The following is a 19,332-nucleotide window of genomic DNA, read 5'->3' as shown; positions in this document are numbered from 1 at the left end:
GCGGATCGTCGAGAGCGCATTGCGAGGGGTGAAAAAAATATCGGGAGGCGAATATATGGCGAGAGGGAGACAGAAAGGTAGGCAGAGAGGGCCGGGAAAAAGAAACGAAAAGATCTCGTTGCGTATCGGGTGCATACACGTTAGGGGACCAGGTTGCGCGCCGTGTCCTGCATCGCGTCATGGTAGAGATAGAGGTGGTGACTGTGATGGTGGTAGTAGTCGTATCGATCGGGTCTGGGCTGCTACCAACCCTCGACTCTCCTCTCTCTGCCTCTTCGTTTCGTCGATCCGTTCCTGTTCTTCTCGCCTCTCTTCTACGCGCTCAGCGCATTCCTCTCTTCTTCGTCCTCATTCGTCTTTCTTCTTTTCGCCTCGCGTTCTTTGTATCTCTTGCGCCTCTTCCCTCTTCAGCTTTGGCACTCGTCCGTCCTTTCTTCCTGCATCCTCCTTATCATGCCGTTACAATGCTTCTTTTTTTCCTCTCCCTCTCTCTTTCTCGTTGTTTCGTTACTCTCTTCGTTCTCATCCATTTCGCGATATTCGCCCGAATATCGAGCCGAGCTGGCCGCGCTGCCACCCCCAACAACTAGCGTCCTCATGAACCCTATACCTCTGGTCCTTGAATTCCTAGGCCAAACTGCTGTGACGTGCAACACGCCCACCTATCCATCCGTCTCCGACACACACCGGATGGAATCTTATAGGTGAAAACTGTGCGCTGTAAAATATATCCGATCTTTTTATCCGCTATCCTTCCCCCTTCCCGTGGTTCTATCTCCTCACCACTCATCGATCTCCCGTCCCGCCATCGATCGTTTCGACAGAGGCACTTGCGCGAACTGTGATTATTTCGCTGCATCCAAACCGATGCAGAGTGGGATGTGAGCGACAGGTATAAAAAAAATGTTGTATCAAAAAAACATTGTAGCAATATATTTAAAAATATTGTAATTTCGAGATTTAATGTGAGACAAAGTTCCGAAACATGCAAAATACAGATTTAAATTTTTAGGCAACCTTAATCCAAGTTGCAAAATAGAACATCTCTTTTGTCGGAAGTGTTGTCGCGACAATTTTTATTCTTCATCTAAATGAAGAGAGAGAAGTGTGTTTTCTGAATAAAGAGATAAGTTTGTCTCCAAAATCTCTTCATTAAAAAAAGTCAGTCTGCAAAAAGGCTTTACGGGATATGTACATTTTGGAATGCGAGTATTTGATAAGGACGAGGCATCAGTATCGCGAAGGGATACTCCATTTTAAGCCGTGGGATCAGTTGCCCTCCAAGCCATTTCATTGTGAAGAGTGGATCTCATAGTGGAGTTTGCAAGGCAAGCGTGCCGGTCTAATTCGAGTGCTCTCGTGAAGAACTTCGGATATATAGATACGCGCCTCCGCAACCGAAATTCACGGAGTAAGATCTGCGCGAGAGAGTTCTCTCTCTCTCTCTCTCTTCCTCCTTTCACCATCTCGCTCTTCTATCACTCCTAATAAACTTCGCGGAAAGCCTTAACGGATTGACCTCAGGATTATTCCGCCGACGCCGAGAGATGAGATTTACTCTCTAGCCGAATATCCGACCGGCTCAATCCGCGACTTGATAATCGCGTTTCTTCGAATTTGCATTTTAAACAACGCTATTTATACTTTCGTCGTGAGATATTTATCTCCCGCGGGCCGGATGTACAAAGAGATATAAAGTGAATTATGGGATGACAAACAAACACTTTCCTCCGGGTCGATTTGATATTCCGAAGCGTCGCGAACGAACTTGAGCCACGTAAGAAAGAGTCGTGTCCCTAGAAACTATATGTATCGAGTTTACTCCGAGAGTAGCTATCTATATGTGCACAATACATAGCTATCAGACCCGCTGTACCAGTTGTGTGCAGGGTAATTCCGGGATAATAGATAACTATAGTTTCTCTACTATAGATGACCGCGGAAAGAGACTAAAGCACTAAAGTACTCACTCAGTAATAATTTCGATGAATACGGTTACGGAACCAATTTCAATTCATTGCTACGACGTTTTAGTAACTATTCAACCGTATCGTTAAAACGGCTATTAAAGGAACCGCAAGTGAGCTGACTATTTTCCCTGTAAATGGTTGTAAAAGACTTGTATCTCCTCGCATACTTTTTTTTTATCCACGATCAATTTTAACGGATAATTTGGAGTCAACCTTCTTTTACCAAAAATTTAATAAAAAGACATAAGATGATGACATGTTAAAGGCAAGTATGAACCGTCAAACATATATACATATCATATATGCTTAACAATTCGTACTTGTCTTTAACATGTCATTATCTTATATCTTTTTATTAAATTTTTATATGCATTATATTTATATATATACATATTACATATATACGTGAATATTATATATATTATATATTATATATAATATATATTCGTGTTATAATATATAATACAATACCTCTCGTATATATTATTTGATTGCAGAGATGTCTAGTTTCTAGATCTTTACTAAGCTGCGCGTGTATGTCTCATGGTCAGCCGAAAGTTGATAACTAACTGAATAAACTAACAAAGTCGTCTTACGCATCCGCCGTGCGTACATACATTCTACTCCAGCGGTCGGCGACCTCGTACGATTGAGTCGTCATAAACAAACAATGTTTATGTTTCTTGAGTCTCCGTTAATAGACATGTGCGCGTTCATGTTTTCATCGCGAGAATAAAAATCACTTTATTTACATCATTTTTCAATCATAAGAAAATGCGCGTGGCTCAGCATTTTTGTATCTTGCGTGAATCGGATAATCTTTCTTTTGTTGCCTTTTACAGAAAGTGTGTCTCTATGAGATAATATTACACACATATATAAGACATATTTTTTGCATATTTTACATCTATATCTAATCGATGTATGTCGATTCGTTCTAGTTTTGACAGCATTTAAATTTTTCGAAGGAAAACAAGCAACTTTTTGAAGCTTAAAAAAATCGTGTTCTATCTTCTTGTATCTTAGAAAAACTTTGTTTAAATTTATTAAAGAGCATATAAATATACATATAATAAAATATAAGAAAAATAATATCAAAATATAAGAAGAATAATTTTTAGAGAATTTCTCAATCATGTTTCAGCCATGATAACATCTGTCTTTAATGTGTCATATTTTTCTTTCAATTATGTGACTCACATTTTAATTTGTCTTGATTTATATACTTTAGATCTTATCCTGCGAGGGTTCATTTTAGGACTCGCATAAATTTTTTAAGACTTTCTTCTGTTAATACTGCTACATCGTAAAATGAACGTATCACAAGTCCGTGATATTACGAGGGGAAAAAAATAATCGCGTAACGGTACGGTTGAAGGATTTCCGTGCCGATCGGCCGCATCATCTACGATGCAATCATCGACGGGAAAAGAGAAAGTGCAGTTGGTACAGGAGACGACTGGTGCAGCCGCTACGCATCGTGCGTGCGCGACACGTGCATTATGCGCCTCGGAGTTGGTCGGACACGTGTCACGTGACGCGAACCATTCGCGGCGTGTGTCGTCGTGGAATGTCAGGGGAGAGGCGCGAGAACACGAGAGAAGGGAACGAGAAATAAAAAATTACGTTCGACGAACGGATGCGTTTCTCTCTCGCGGCTCGGATCGACCGTAACCGAGGGAAATGCGATTACGCGTGTTCGGTAAAAGTTTGCGGCTAAACGAACGGGAAGAGAAAATGATGTCGCGCGATGCCGATCTCGTGGCCAATGCCAGCGATATAACTCTTATTTTGCAGGATATTTTGTGGTTACTGTAATGATATCATGTCAATTTAACGTAATGGAATCGTTAAGTATAGTGTACGTGTATCGAATGTGTGCGTTATATTAGAAAAATATAGGCAACACTAGAGAGAGGAGACTGAGAAAGTAATCAATAAATATATGATTAATCGCTCATATCCGTTTCTCGAAGAAATATTGTAATTGTGAATTATTAAAATTCGACTGATTCTACAGGCTTTCTTTAAGGTTGCTTCTTTTTGAGGGGAAAATAAATAATAATCGTGTTTGACAGTAGCTACGACGGTCGAGATTCAAAGTGAAAGAGCACGTACGGATTTTTGGTTGACAAAACAAGTTCCTTCTGAAAGAGCGTCGTCCCTTTTCGTCCAAATTCAACGTAATCGTGTATCGACAGCGACAAGCAGACAAGACAATCATACACGACTCGAGACAACTTTACCAGTCGCGGGAGGAAGGAAGAGGAAGAGAAGGGCAAACGCGGGAGGTGAAAGGACACGGCGCGGAGTCTGTCTCGAATTACTATTCCCGCGTGTGTTCACCGACGAGCGGAAACGACTTAACGGGCAGGTCGGTGAAAACGACGATACATCCTTCCCCTCTCTCTCTCTCTCTTTCTTTCTCTCCATTCCATCTTGCTCTTGCGAATATTCTGATTCGCCCATGTTGCATAGGGTGTCTCAGAAAGCATTTACAAAGATTCTGCATCAATATTGAGATCTTTTTCTTGGGGAAAATCTTATTAGATGCTGTATCTTCTTCACATTTTACATCTTTGATGTGAAATATATTGATATTTTTTATCGAATAAGCATTTGGAACAAAGTAAAGCATAAATTTTTATATATCCACATTTCTCTATATTTTATTTTTATTTATTCCTTATTTTTCAATATTAAATAATATAAAATAATTCTTTAATTAAGCAAAATTTTTAGTAGGCGTTTAAAACTATTTTGGGGCAGCCTGTATGCACGTTGGTGAACCATGCACGGGTTTTTCTCTGCGTATGCGTGCTGCTCTGTGGGTGTGTGTGTTTGTGTGTGCGTAACCGGTGTACAACGTGGTCCCGCGAGAGGTACCGAATTTAAATTTCAAATTTGGAGCGTGTCGCAGGGTGTGACGGTATGCATAGTGTTGCCCGCCGGCTCTAACTCACTCCACCGATGATGCGTCTTCGTCCCGGTTCCCCTTGCCCTTTCCCTGTGCCTATGCGAGGTCCCCTTCCCTTTTTCCCAAGTCCACCCGATACATATCCAACAGTTCCTTTTATTCCTTCCATTTATCTATCTATTTCGATTTTTCATATTATTCAAACAAGAGAGGAATTCGATTTTATCGATCGGCGAAAGACGTTTCCGTTTACGCACGTTCAAATAAAGTACTGCATAGGATGTTCTATTCTATATCGCAATATTTTAATATTCATGTTTCTGAATCGATTTTGTTTCAAGGAAAATTTGCATTTTGTTTTAAGAAAAATTTGTCATCCATGGAACAAGTCGATTTGTCATATTTACTAAAAGTGGATGGAAACAGATGTCACAGATACAAATCTATCGTTGAATAATGTACTTCGATTAGGTATGATTGTGCAGTAATTAGTATCGGTGCCAAAACGTTCGCACATATAATCTATGACAGTAGAATCGACATAATTGAAGTGTAACATAAGGTATAAAAATAATAATTTTTTAAATATTCAAAAAAGTATGTCGAATCACTGAACTTTTTATTCACGATTGCACTTACGAAACTCGTATCAAGATTCAAGATTCGAAAATTATGTATTAGAGAAATATATCGAAATTATATCCGACACGCGGTGTTCTGGATTAGACGATCGCGTCGGCAGTTAACGAGCAAAGAGAATCGAGATCGACCTCCTCTCTTGTTTCCAAAGTCCGAATCTTCAGGGATCTGTCGATCCTGAGTGATTGACTCGGTCACCGATGTCGATTGGTCAGCTTATCTCCCCGTGACTTCCAATCGAGCTTGCGTAAGGCGACACCGTTCTATCTTTCTCTCCTTCTGTCCGTCAACTGTCGATCGATGCACAATGCATACCTTTAATCAGAGGAACGACCCGCGTGCACGTTCTCTCTATGATAGAAGAAATCGAATGCTTTCTCGTGACGATAAATCAATAGCCGAGGTCGCGCAAGAGGAAGTAGATGGATGAGTGACGTAACGAGCCTGTTCTTACCGTACGATCTTCGTATAAGGAAAGGGGGACACATGGGGGGAAGGGAAGAAGAGGAGGTCGAACCTCTCGCGCGCGCTGTATGTCCAAAGAGACGGTATACGATTGAATCGCGAGCGTGAGAGAACCTGTTGTCCGTCACGAGGACGATTAAGATTACGATTTCGTCTTCCGTACGCACGCGTGCACGCACAAGAGATCAACGGGCCCGATCTTACTCGATATAATATCGTTACCGTTCCGCGATTATCATTCACCGAATCCCACCCGCGGTGTCGACTACCGCTAATGCCCGACTCTTACAAGCGGCAACAAAGTTCCACATGCGCAGCTTCCAAGTTAAAAGGATCTTTCTCTCTTTATCTCTCTCTCTCTCTTTCTGAGAGACAAGAGGGACTACCACCGGTTTCATCAAGATCGGACACATAAATGCGAACAAGCGACGTTGCGTTCGCCGTCCTTCGCGTTTCCCATCCCATGTGCTTGCGCATCGAGAAAGTATAGTCCAGATTTTAATACCGTTATCCAGATTTCATCTTTATCCCGGCCGATTTGCATTTCATACGTCGGAGCGTCGAGCGAGCGAGGTCGTTTCATATCTCGCCTGCATCTTCGTTCTAAGATTCTTCGGATTTTAAGAAATATCCCGTTGACCATCTCAGCCCATTCGATTCTATCGTTCGTTCGGCTTCTCATGATTGTAATAATGATTTTAATACTGTCCCCCCCCCCCCAAATGTATTAAATATAATAATACGTAGTAGATAAATAAATCTAAGATGTAAGCTTCTAAATAAAATTAAAATAGAAACTCTCTTTCTCTTTCTATTATAATTAAATAATTAAAATTCCTACTAATCATCCGTATTCGAATCTCTGTATCTTCTGTTAGGATCGCAAGATTAGACAAGTATTACGGGGTGTCGCGTGGACGCTGACGTGTTGAATTGCAAATCGGAATCGCACGCGATCGATCGGCGAACCGGAAATGTCTGGTCTTTGCGACTTTGTTGCGGTCTCGCAATCTTCCACCGTCTCGAGAAGCTCACGTGAGGAATGAAGAGCGCATGTGCGCTCATCTAATCGCCGGCACATGCGCTAGCTCGGTCTCTTCAGAGACGAACGCGAGAATGAAGCGGATGAACGAAGGAACGAACGAGGATGAGGACGATAGTAAAAGAAAGGAAACGAAAGGAGAAGGAAAGAGAGAGAAAGACGCCAAAAAGAGAGACCACCTACGTCTTACGACGCGCGCCCAGCGGATATTCCAAGCGACGTTGTGTGTACGTTAGTTCCTCCACTTTATTTCGGCTTTAAAAATGCCGCTACGAGGCCCGTCGTGACACGAGTGTCGCGAGGCCAGTCTTTTTCCCGCGACTTATTCTCTCTCTTTCTCTTTCTTCCTCTCTCTTTCTCTCTCTTCTCTCCGGTTCCAACGAGCGACGCCTCCGTGCCTTTGCTTTAACAGCCTTCCAATTTGTCAAGATCCCTGTTTGTCCCTCTCTCTCTTTTTTATATATCCTTCTCGTTTATATATCCTTTCTTTGTCTCCCTTTCGCTTCATTCTCGATCGCCGCCCGCTGCCGTCCGTCCGCGTGCATCCCCTCTCCGGCATTGATGTAGCCTATCGCACCTCGAACCATTTGCCAGGGTGTCATTGACCCATACGCGCTCTGGAGTATGCCCCAATGGGGCATCCGGAGGTTTACTGTCGAATTCGCATTGTGTGCGAAAGAGATTGCGATTAGGAATACAATCAACGTTTGTACATATAGCTTGATGTGAATGTTATGAAAGCGAAATAGCAGCTTTCTCTTCGAGTAGATTAAAGTTGATTGATTCTAGAATCTAATTATTTTAAAATTTACTTCGATAGATTTATGTCATCTTTATCTGTCAAATTATTGATAATGGGAGATAATTGACATTTTCTGCAATTTCTTGAAACTTTAGTAATAAATTATATATGCTTTTCTAAAATTAAATCTTATTCACAAATGTGCAGAAGTAAAAAAAAAAATATTTACGTGTTTCGTAAACTGCGTTTTCAAATTGATAAACGATCGAAATGCATCCGCCATCGACGCGACGTGTATCAGACGTTTCGATTTCTATCTGAGAATTTATTTCTCAGTTTCTCCCGTCCGCGTCAAGACTTCGTCACCCTTTCCTAATCTTTCCGATCGTGGAAGTGGATCTCCGAATTCGTAGGCGGAATTATTACCCTCCTCGAATGATAGAAGAGTGAAGGGGAGGGTGATGCGGAGAGAGTAAAAGGAAAGATTCCCCGGGAGGATGAAAAAATATGAGGTGCTCGGTAACTTAACCCCCGGCTTCTCCCGCTGGCTCTGCGGGGTCCCGAAGACCCCGGCTCACAAACGTGGGTCTGACTGGGCGGCATAAGAAAGAGGTGGCGGGAAAGCAAAGGGGAGAGAGTACAAACGCGATGGGATGGGATGGTAGACGCGGTTCTGAACTCACGGCCTACGCCGTGGATGGACCAGCGTCGTCGCATGGGTGGAATTACCATTTACATAACGTTATTATGTTTGCGCATAATGTATGTACACATGTTAAATCAATTATTTAGAGAATATATATCTCTTTCTCTGTCTTTTCTCGATATCGCGGGAAACCAAGCGTTCCTTCAAAGAGGGAGATAGAGGAGGAAAAAAGAGAGAGAGGAAGTCAGCGAGAAAGCAATATAGAGTCCCTCTTTTTCTTTCTCTTCGTTTCTTCCTGTATCTTCCAACTTCCTCTTTCCACTCCTGCCAGCGGCGCCCTTTGCATATGGATCTTGAATTTCAATTGTGCTTTTCAAGTGCGGTCTCCATTCTTTTGTTTCTCGTCGGCTGCCCCGGCACTTCCCAAACTCACCCTCCTCCACGTTCTCTCTTTCCAGTGATTTCTCTCTCTTTCTCTCTTCAAGTTCGTCTTTCTTGTTCACCACTTTTTTTCGGCGCTTCTGGCACGAAAAAGAAAGAGGAAGAAAAGAAGTAAAGAATTTATTAATATACTTTAGGATGAATCATCTAACTAAAACCGTGTGAGTGACGTATGTGGCAGAGAAACAGTTTCTTATCATATTTAAGTAGATAGAGAGAAATGTATATTGTAATGCAAGATACAAAAGATACATATTGTTAATAGAATAAAGAAGTCGATTACAATGCGACAATATTCTCTCTCTCTCAATAAATGACTTTCTAAGCTTTTTGGCAAATTAGCTATGCGTTTATATCAAATAAATATAAAAATGAATGAGACCAACAAATGAGAAAGGAAGAAAGAGACTCAGGAGCCAAGATACATCAATCATTCGTATGTTGGGATAGGGCCAATTCACCGACATATGTATTTATTTGTTTTCAGGCATCGCGATTTGATTGAATCTGAATAAATAAAACCCACCATCCTTTCCTCCCCCATCCGTTCATAAATTTTCCCAGCAGTATTAATGGCGAACGATGCAATATTGCGGTGTGAAACGAGCTTTAATTTATCTTATACACCCTTCGCTCGAGTGTGTATGTCTGTAGAAGAGAGAGAAAGAGGAAAAGAGAACGGTTTCTGTATTAGCATGTAAATCACCGAGTGAGGCTTTTTGGAATAGAAATCTTCCATCCGAGACGCGACAGCGATAATCGAATTCTCTAATCTAAAACAACGAGGAGACGTGTAAGCGGGGATTCGGTAACTACGAGAGACGTAGTCTCTCTCCCTTTGCTCTTCGTTTTGCCTCGATTTGCTCGAGCATTTCTTCGCCTCTCCGCCGAACCTCTTTTTTTTTCATTTTTTCGGTCTTAAGCCACGTATTACTATGTAAATTGCTATCAGACTGCGATAATCAAATTAATCGTCCCAAACGATCGTCGGACAAAGCGAACTGATCGGTGATCGTCGTTCGACCTCTTTGTTTTTCTCTCTTTCGCGCGTTTGCGTCATCACGGGAGAAAAATAAATTCTCTTGACAACGTTGCTCAGATTTTGTCGATCCTGATCGTTTCTCGTCGATTCGGTCTCTTCCGTGTTTGCATCAGTCCGGTTTCTCAAACGATCGAATCTCACATCACTATGTAAATTACCGCGCGATTTCTACAAGGAGGTAAATCCTTATGCTGTGATCGCGATAATTAAATTAATCGGTCCAAAGCGGACCCGCCGAAAAATTGTCCTCTGTTAAAAAAAAAAGAGAGAAGGAGAGAGGGAGAGAAAAAGAGAGGCAGCGGAACTGACTCCGAAAGATTCGAGCGATTATATTTCTCGTTATTCTTTTTAATTGGCCTCGCCGACGCGACCGACAAAAAGAGGATAAATATCTCGTTAGAATCGAGTGGGCTATCGTCCGTCTCTCCTATACGTTTTATTATTTTTTTTCTATCGCGCCGGTCGGCCGTCGATTCGCCGAAGCGATCAGCGAGAATCATCGGAAAATTGCCGCTGCCCGGCGCCGCGTCGCGACGCTCTGCCTTTATTGGAGATTTATGCGGGTCAGTAATCCCGCATATATCGATAATCCCTACATGCAAACGAGACGCGATCGACACATACACATATACACATCCGTATATATATATTATAATATATTTTTTATATATATTCGGCTCTTATATATATATAATCAACAAGGAAAAGCCGAGGAAAAGACGATCCTTGATCTGCGCCTAGATGGAATATATTGTATATGTATATATAAAAGGCAGAAAGGAAAGTATCGTGTGAAAGGCATCGTGCGGGGAACCTGGAGCACAGCCTGTATATTTTCCTCAACGCGATTTGTCAGCCACCTGTCCGATCGGCAGTTTCTACGGCTCGATAATTTCCACATACCGAGAATATTAGACATCGAGGCGTCCTGTGGCTGCTACCACACAGGATGTGTGTATGTGTATGCGAATATATGCGCGCACGAATATATATAGTCGGTGCTTGATCGCGACGTGCCACGATTTTGCACGTGTCTTGCACGCGTGCATAAGAGCGCGCAATCTCTCTCCCTTGCTTGGTATATGTATATACATACAGCAAGCGCGATTTATCTCAAGAAGGAGGAAGACGGAGAAGGAGACTGGTTAATGCGTTCCGAGAATCTATTATCAGACTCCTAATATTATAATTATTTTATTAGCGATTCGCTCATTATGCTCCCTTTTTACGGACGAGCAGCAGTGATTACATTTATTTTTCGTCGCTTTTTTTTCTCCTTTGATCCCTTTTTGTCCTCACCCCCTACATTGCTGCTCTTCCGCGTAATGACTACCATAAAAGTATCTGCTTTGTTGAGAACGTATCCTTGGAATTCGGATGACGAAAGCTCGCCTCTATATATGTTCGATTAATCATATACCTATTCCATAAAAAGGAAAAGTTGTTTTATAAATTATTTTAATAATACGTGTCGTCTCTCATGATATACTGAATATAACTAAAGGCTTGAAAAAATGAGAGACGAAATTATAACTTTTAGATGTAAAATTGCGTGTAAAAGAATCTCGCGCGACAAATAATGCAAAATACCGCAATTTTTGCTAATAATATAGGAATTTTATTAATCGTTAAAAAAAAACAAATTTAAATGGACGAAGATACCGGTAATTCGTAGAAATAATTATATTAAATAGAATCGTGGCCCCAACCATTCACGCAAAAATAATTTCCTAAAAAACGTGATATTGATCAGCGCGCGAAAACCGGCCGGTTTGTTCGAGAAGTCGTTAATCAGCACGATGAGGGCGATGAGAGGGTTCATTAGCAAAGCGTTCGCTCTCGCGGCCAAAGGAGATATTTGCGGTTTCTCTCTTTTTCTCTCTCTTTCTCTGGTTCTTCTCTTTCTCTCGGTCGACCGCCGTTTCCCAGGAATCTTTCAATTCTTGTCTACAGGATGGGGTTGTATCCTTGCGTGCGTTGTTAAGACCGAGATTTTATGACATGATTCAAAATAACGAGGAACCTTAGTCAGTCACGCGCATAAGTTATCTCGTTTCGTTTCTCGCCCGAATCGACCAGTCGAGTTCTGTTTCGATAGTGACCTCGGTGGTCCATGGAGATGGAGATGGCGAACCATCATGTCAGAATGCGCCTAAACCTCGGGTCATTCGAAATGTCCTGATTCCCGATAACGTCGTTGGCTCGACTGTTAAAGAGAGTCCTTGCAATACCGTGGTCGAAAATAAATAAACGGGTTGATAAACGTCGCGTTCCGGAATTCTGTAGTGTAATACAGATTTAAGATCTCGCGGAAAATATCGATTTAATATAACGACATGTTTTTATGCGACATGATATAAGCTGAGAAAGCCATTTTGAGCTCAAGTTTGAACGCTTAGATTAGACTTATGGTCGGATTAGCGAATTTAAAATATGACCGCGCGTTAAAATTTCGAAACCTCGGCGTTTCGCAGACTTGCGAGTATTTACGCACGTGCGGACGCATTAAATTCATCGCTAACGTGTACTACCATTAAACGCGACATTAAATGCTTCGTTCGCGTTAGAGGCCGAGCCCCGTGTGAATGCAACAACGGCTCGCCTCCTAACTGCTGTCTTAGAAATGCACTTACGCGCACACCTGATCGTGTTCCGCATGAATACACGACGTCAAACTCGTTCCGATATACACGTGAGACCTTCGTGCGTACCTGATCCGTGCGGCCGTTCCACTTATTCGCCGAATCCGAACCTTATCTAGTTATATATCGCGTTAACGTAACCGTCGCACCTGATGGCGCAAATTAAAATTTATCGCGAGAGAACTCGAGAATTGCCTTACTTTCTCGAAACGGAAAATTGAAGCATCTATACGCTCTAGTTCGCGACGTAAGTTGAGACTTATCCCGTTGGGAAAGCATCTCGAATTATTTAAGATTGTGCTAACTGACTGAAGTCACAAGTCTTCCCTACACGTGTCGTACATGTTCATTCTCGAGTACCGCTGCCTTTGAAACGAAAAATGTCGGCCTTACATCACGAAATATCTTATTTACGGTGTCGTTATAACGGCGTTGGTCGCACACGAGAGGAGCAAAAGATAGCGGAGAGATAGACGCGGTCGCGAGAGGAAATAGAAGAGAGATCCAGGCGGCAGCGGTGAGAAATCTCTCGTTTCTTTTTCCGACTCTTCCTTTTTTCGCAGGTGCTGCTGCTGCTGCTGCTGCCGCCGCTGCCGCTGCTGGATGACGGAGGGAAGTCACAAATTTTTTCATTAATATGCAGCGAGACACTCCTAACTCCCTGCTGCTCGGAAAAGGTAATGTAGTAGCGGGGGCAAAAAGGGAGAAAATGCGGAGCCCGCCCGGTGTGCACGTGCAACACTCGTCGACTCGTGTGTGTCTGGGCGCGTGTTAGCCGCACGCGCGCGTGGGTGTAAGAGAGAAATAATGGTCTGCTAGGAAATGTAACCGGCCGACGGCTCACGCCCTCGTCGCGACGCCTCGAGAGACTTTATGGAGGGATAAAGGGAGGAGGGGAAGGTTCTCCGGACGGCGGAGAGAAGAAACACGAAAGAGCTAGACGGCGGGCGCGCATGGGGGTGTAAAAACCGAGGGAGAGAAAACGTATATAAAGTGCCGGGAGAGAGTACACGTCGATATACGCCACTTTCGAGAAGCAATTCGCCTCGTTTCATCCCCACATATTGTTTCCCTGCCCAAGAAATTGCTATCTGCCCTTCGTTTCGTAATAAAATTATTCAAAATATCGTTCTCCCATGGGATTACTTTGCTCCTGCGGAAGTAACTTTGTTGCCATACGAGGAGAAATTTCGCGTATACATACATGAAATGTACGACGTATTTTTTAATTAAAAAAGAGTTTTTTAATATAATATTCGTCTGCAATATATTTCATTCGTCTACAAATTTATAACAAAGTATTGTCGGAAACGACAGATCGGACAGATTGGCAATGCATTTAGCAAACAATTATAAACAAATTGAATGTTTATGACAGTTTACGCAAGAGAACCGAGAGTTTGACACTCGTGGCCTACAGCATCGCGCGGCTCCAACTCACGGAAATTATACCGGTTTGAATACCTGGCTGAAATGGGGGAAACACGTAACACCGGGGCTAACACGAGTCGTTCCTCGTTGGCGTACTTCGGGCCCCCGCTATTCGAGGCGTTTTACTCTGGGCGGCATGCCTAACTTCTCTATATATCTCTATGCTTGTCTCCTCCTCTCTTCTTGACCGACGTCCTTCTTCTCCCTTCCTACCTCTCACTCTCCGCCGCCGTCTCACTCGAGAGATTTTTCTCGGCGATTAAAATTTATGCCCACTCGCGTACCCGGTGCGTGCATATCGCGTTTCGTCTCGCGCAATGCTCGTTTTGCGCTAGGTTACGCACACGTTCAAAGCGCGCGTTTATAGACACATACACATAGACACGTGTACCGAGATATGATCCCCGTCTTTCTCTGGCGTTTTTCCCACCTCGCCCTGAGTTTGACAAGTTTATTTGTCTCTGCGGGCCGCGATCGAGTCGGAAAATCTACCAAGAGGAAACGCGCGCGCGCGACAAAAGGACCACCGATGACCGGTTTCCTTTCAGCGGAAGTGAAATTGCACTGGTCCCGCTGCGGAAAGCTTGGCCTGCTATTTATAAAAATAAGAACGGCATTAAAAAAAGAAAAAACAAGAGAGGAATGAACGGCGGAGAGGCGCGGTTTCGTCCAATCATCTGACGAAACAAAAAGCTTCGGGATAAAAAATACTGATTTTTATTCTGGCAGGTTATACCGAGGCGACCCTTTGTGACTCGTGTGCCACAGCTTGGGCAGATATTGCACGTCGCCGATGATATTGAATATTTAAATCGCATTGATATTCCGCGAGGGCGCGGGAGGGTGCGCGACAACGTCGAGTTAAAAATATAAAGTTTTTTTTCGGGCGCGCCAGAACCCGATTTGAAAGATCGACCGACGCGGCGATGTGATAACCGGAATCAGTATCCCCCGTCCATCGGTATCAATAGAGTCAACATCTTTCCAAGATATAAGTTAAACGCGGTATCGGAGACGTTGATAGGTTCCCGATAACGACGCCCGATAGCTCGAATATATTAACTCGTCGAACGTCATTCTCATTCTCAATTGATGCCGAAATCGAACAGGTGATTTGCAGTAAAATTCGTTATCGCGCATCTCCCAGTCCTTTCGAACACCTTATACGAGATCCTTTAATATTTTTATTTACGGCGAGAACGTTCCTCGATATCTTTAGTGATACTAAATACAAGATAACGCGTATCTCCCCCCCCCCAATGTTGCATAATGGAAGAGAAGAAGAGTGCATAATACTCGTAAGACGATCATTTTTGTGCATCTTCGCCGCGATGTGCATCAATGCATCAAGAGAATTCCTCCACCGTGAATTCCTCTTCCTCTCGCCCTCTTGTTTTTCTCTTTCTCATTTCAATCGCAATGCCATAACGTTCTATCGGATTCGGTCAATGAAAGTAGTCTACATTCGTCGTGTGATCTTTTCCTCGCGTATGGGGAAGCGTACATAGGCCACATAAGCCCTATCTTCGCGTACACTCATACACATAAGGAGAGCCAGGCCGCGTAGTCTTTCTCTCTCCCTCAGCTTCCCCCTTCATTTCTCAGACGATAGAGGACAAGTCCTACTCCGTCCTTGTCGGACCGATAGGATGCTGCCAGGCTTCCTTCGCGTACAGTCGGGGCCCGGGATCAGAGTAGTAGGTTGTACAGGTATGCACTTGGTGGAAGGGGGGAGGGTTGGCCGGGGGCATTCCTGCGGCGTTGCCGCGTCTCTTACTCACCGTGCCCTGAGAGAGAAAGGAAGAGAGAAGAGAGAGGAAGGCAGCAGCCGAAGAGAGAAAGGAAGAGACAAGGAGCCGAAGGAGGAAGGAATAAAAGCGACGAGCTGGGCTCTCGCACGACCACGAGCACAGCTCGAACGAGTCTTTCTGCCTTTTCGCGGAGGCAATCGAGTTTGCTCGGCAAGAGAGCACTGCTTCTCGCGAGACCCGTTCCCGGTTACCTCGCTCCCGATATCCTGATGTCGCTCCCGCGTCGAGCAATCGCTAACTTCTTCCTCACTGCTCTGGTCCAAGACGGCCAAGGGAACTCGCTCCCGTCAACAGACGCTAGAGACATTCGAGAGAGTTTCGGAAATTCTCTCTTCCTTTCTATCATTCTCTCTCTCGCGCGCGTGACGCGATGAGGGACAGGACGAAGGATCGCTCGTAGAGAACGGGATTAGCTAAAATTTAATCAACGTCTCAGGCCACTCGAAGACAGCTGTACATCGAGTGGGCGGTATCGATTAATGCGTTTACGGTAAACGGATCAACGGGGAAGTTAGCGAGGGACGCAATTATAGGAGCGACTGGACTTCTTCGCCTGCGCGCTATCGCAATTTCGATTCGTTCGTCCATTTCTGATTTCGCGTTCCCGGCTCCCGACTAATGTCTGCTAACGTACAACGGAATCGAATGAAAGGAAGTTTCGAGCCTTGGGTGGGGTTTCACCGGGGCTCTCTCTCTCTCTCTCTCTCTCTCTGGGCGATCTCGCATCGTCGGAGAGCAGAACGAACGATGGACTTCGCTTCTGGACGGTAAATGAGTTCGGAGCGCGAGTGGACGGTGGTAGCGAACGCGCTTCATGGGCCTTACTTCGAGAAAGTAATTGAATCTCGACCGCCACGTTACACAGGATTCGGTTCGTTTAAAACTCTCGAAAGAGTTCTCGTTTCGCGATCGGAAGGACGAAAAGTCGAGGCTAAACCATGTATAATAGATCAATTTCTTTTCTGTTATGCTATTGAATTCAAGAAATGCCAATGTAAAGAAAGTATTTCCATCGTTTCGATTATTTGAATGTAAACACGTTGAAATCATATTCAGAATATTGAGAAAATAAATATACTATCTATTTCTCTTTGTGTCAAAAAAGATAAAGAGACGCTGACCTAGAGCGAGGATTCATATCGCGGGGGAGAGATCGGAGGATGCGCGCATCCACGATTCCGGTAGTTTAGGAATTCAATTTCGCGAGACGTCACGCGCCGATGAAGAATTTTAAGTCTAGGTATTTCGCGAGCCAAACTCTCTCTCTTTCTCGAAGCGACCGATGCTCTCAAAGCACCGGAGCGGTGCTCGTACCTGTAAATTTGAAAGTTCGGGAACTAAAGTAATGGACGCGCATCTTAGGGATCACGAGCGCGATCGAAGGATAAAGTTCGCAAATGTTAGCGACGACGGCAACGACGACGGAAAGGAGAGAAGGGACGGGGAAGGGGAGGAAAAGAAGCGAGCTTCGCACAGATATCGCGGGGGCAAGGATAACGAGGAGCTCGCGTTTCGTGCGAGTCGAGGGAAACAAAGTTAGCCGCCTCCATCGGCAGACACGGTCCACTGGGAACGGATCCTTGGCAAGTTCCATTAAACGCGTTACGTATCGGTGAGGGGGGGGGGGGAGAAGAACTCTCGAGGGGCCACCGGAGAAACTTGCCGCGGGTACTCCACAGTGGCCGCGATCGCAGGATGTAACCCGGAAATCTCGAAACCGAGTCAGCCCCAAAATTCGCCAGAAGCAAGGAGAGCACGTGGATTAGCCACGATTTCATTATTATCTAATCGATTATGTAAAGCGCGCAGTGCAGATACCTCTGCATGCTAGAGAAGATACATATATCTTGTGGAAAATATATAATAATTTATAAAAATATATGCTTTATACATTATAAATTATGTTTCTTTTTTTCCACAAGACTAAAGTATATAATAAATATTTAGTAAAGAAAAATTAATGTAGAAATTAAAATCTCATTACTGCGTACACATGCATATTGATAGTTTCTCGTCCGAAATATATAAGAATTTGTGCATTTTATTTTTCATAAAATCGCTCAAAAATCGCATCGTATAAAATAAGGCGGGATACACCGCGAGTTTGCTGGCCGAATTCGTGGAGGCGTCTCTACGTCTTGGGCAGCCGGCGCGCCGACCGTCCCCAAAAAGCGCGACGAAACGATCCCCTTTTAATCCCCGAACGCTAACTACCAGCACCTCGGACGATCTCGCAATTCCGAAGATTGGTCCGCATTACGAAATTATCGTTATTCCCCTCTACGAAAGGGGGGAATAAGAGAGGGCGCGCCATCGAAGGTGCCCGGAGGCGCCAGGCTTTTTTTCGGTTAAAATATGGAAAACGGTCCAAGTAGCCCGCGTGGATGATCTTCAGAAACGCATAATGGGACTGGAAGGCCAATCTTGGCTCCGTTAAATCACGTTCGCAACGATCGGGACGAGGGCAGTGCGCACAGAAGAATTCTTTATCCGAGCAAACAACATCCATCGCCTCGAGACACTGACTCGACGCTCGCAAAAAAAAAAAAAAAAAAAAAAAACAAGGGGAGAAGAAAAAAGAAAATTAAAAGTTCACTGTCGTGAATCTCGATGCGACGAGAAATTATATCGCGATTAAGAGTGGACATGAGACAAAGCGTGCACTTAATGTAAATGGGTCTGAAATTTTTCTTCTCGTAAATATATATACATATATATTTGACCTTTCGACTATACTTATTAAAGTAAAATGTGTTCGAGGTAGTTTAGATTGAGAAAAAAACTACCGAGTAAAATATTTTGCTAATTTATAATGATAGCTCTTTCATAATCCGTATTAAAGCTACAATGTATAAAGAGTCGCGGCTGTATATTTATCCAGATACGATATTAGAAGGAATGCTGAATAAGAGTTTTGAGGACTTTTGTTTCGTGAGAAAAAGAGAGGAACGGATTATATATAAAATAATAGCCTAATGTGAGTTAAAGTAGACGAGAGAGAGAGAGAGAAACTCGTAGTCGCCACGTGATCGGCCGCCAGGATATTCGTGTGAGTAAGTATAGCGGTGCGTACGTAATTAGTGTCGTGGCAATTTGGTTATTTTCTCTCTCTCTTTCCTTCGTATTCAGCATCTCCGCGCAATAAATCACGCGGCCGCCGCGCCGCAAAATTACGACCGGAGCGTCAGGAAACGTCGACTTGATGCGAACTAACGTGTCCCTTACGTTCGCTTCTCCGTTAGTCGAAAGAAGAACCGTACCAATGTCTCGGATAGGGATAAAAGAGATATTGCGCGTATTAGTGTATCGCAAATTACTATTCGTATCAATATTTGTCTTCGCGATAATATATATGTCACGTTATTTTCCATTATATCGTATTCCGAAAAAAATGTTTTTATTTTCTTTCGCGTAATTGGAAATACCTTGTGTTACATTATTCTTCTTAATAAATTGCGACAATTAACGCGAGCCAAAAATATTTTAATTTTTAAAACGAAAGCAATCGCGTCGGACAATGCGGAGCTAATTAAGTCATCAAGTC

General features: G+C 43.5%; 1 protein-coding gene across 21 annotated transcripts in view; it reads right to left on the bottom strand.

Moving 5' to 3' along the window:
• Window positions 1–19,332, bottom strand: part of Eph (Eph receptor tyrosine kinase) — a 92,605-nt gene that overhangs the window by 38,815 nt on the left and 34,458 nt on the right. The window lies entirely within an intron of this gene.

The sequence above is a fragment of the Prenolepis imparis genome, unplaced genomic scaffold, assembly GCF_030444845.1.
Source record: "Prenolepis imparis isolate NDT839.2.m4 unplaced genomic scaffold, iyPreImpa1.0 SCAF_3, whole genome shotgun sequence".
Taxonomy (NCBI): domain Eukaryota; kingdom Metazoa; phylum Arthropoda; class Insecta; order Hymenoptera; family Formicidae; genus Prenolepis; species Prenolepis imparis.
This window is presented reverse-complemented; position numbering and strand designations above follow the sequence as displayed.